The 665-nt window shown below is 37.7% G+C and overlaps 1 protein-coding gene across 1 annotated transcript in view; it reads right to left on the bottom strand.

Annotated features, from left to right (window-relative positions):
- Positions 1 to 8: 8 nt before the first annotated feature.
- Positions 9 to 665, bottom strand: part of LOC103371946 (equilibrative nucleoside transporter 1-like) — an 11,501-nt gene continuing 10,844 nt past the window's right edge. Inside the window, exon 14 of the transcript XR_520967.1 lies at positions 9 to 61. The gene's annotated coding sequence lies outside the window, so the exon portion shown is untranslated. The remainder of the gene's footprint in view (positions 62 to 665) is intronic.

Consider the following 665-nt stretch of genomic DNA (forward strand, 5'->3'; position numbering starts at 1 on the left):
CCCATGCCATCACCTGCACAGTCACCGAGGACATCACCTGAGAAAGAGACTGTGACACCAACTGTGAACAGAGAAGTAACAACGAAAAGGTCTAGGTGTGGGAGGCCGATTAGAACACCAAAACGTTACTGTCAGTGATGAGTGTAAACAAAACACTTTAAGTTAATTTTATTTAGTTATCTTATGTTCAGGATTTAAGTAAAATGCACTTTACCGCTTAGGTGTAAAGGTGCTTTCAGTTGGAATCTGAGTATAAACAGTTTGGAATAATATTACAGTAGAAAAGTATATCTATAGAAAAGAAAACCTACTAACAGTATTTTTTGGTATTTTCAATGTTTCTGCTTCATAGCAATTGTTTAGACTATGCTAAACTGTGAACCTTAAAGTTAATAAGTAGAGAATGTTTACTAAATCGTTATGGAGAATATCTTAAGGGGAAAGATGTGATGTATGTTGCATGTATGACTCCGACCAGTAGGGGGAGTCGCGGCACCAGTGTTTGTGTTTTGAACCTGCTGTGTATGAATAAGAAGACGAGCAGAGTAAAGAGGAAGTTTGTTCGAAACGTGTCTCTCGTTCATGTTTTAAGTAACATAATATGACACTAACCCTAATGCTAGCTGTTCCTAGCTTTATCCTGCCTATCTAACCCTATCGCTAAC

This window comes from Stegastes partitus, unplaced genomic scaffold (assembly GCF_000690725.1).
Source record: "Stegastes partitus isolate 25-593 unplaced genomic scaffold, Stegastes_partitus-1.0.2 Scaffold1673, whole genome shotgun sequence".
NCBI lineage: Eukaryota > Metazoa > Chordata > Actinopteri > Pomacentridae > Stegastes > Stegastes partitus.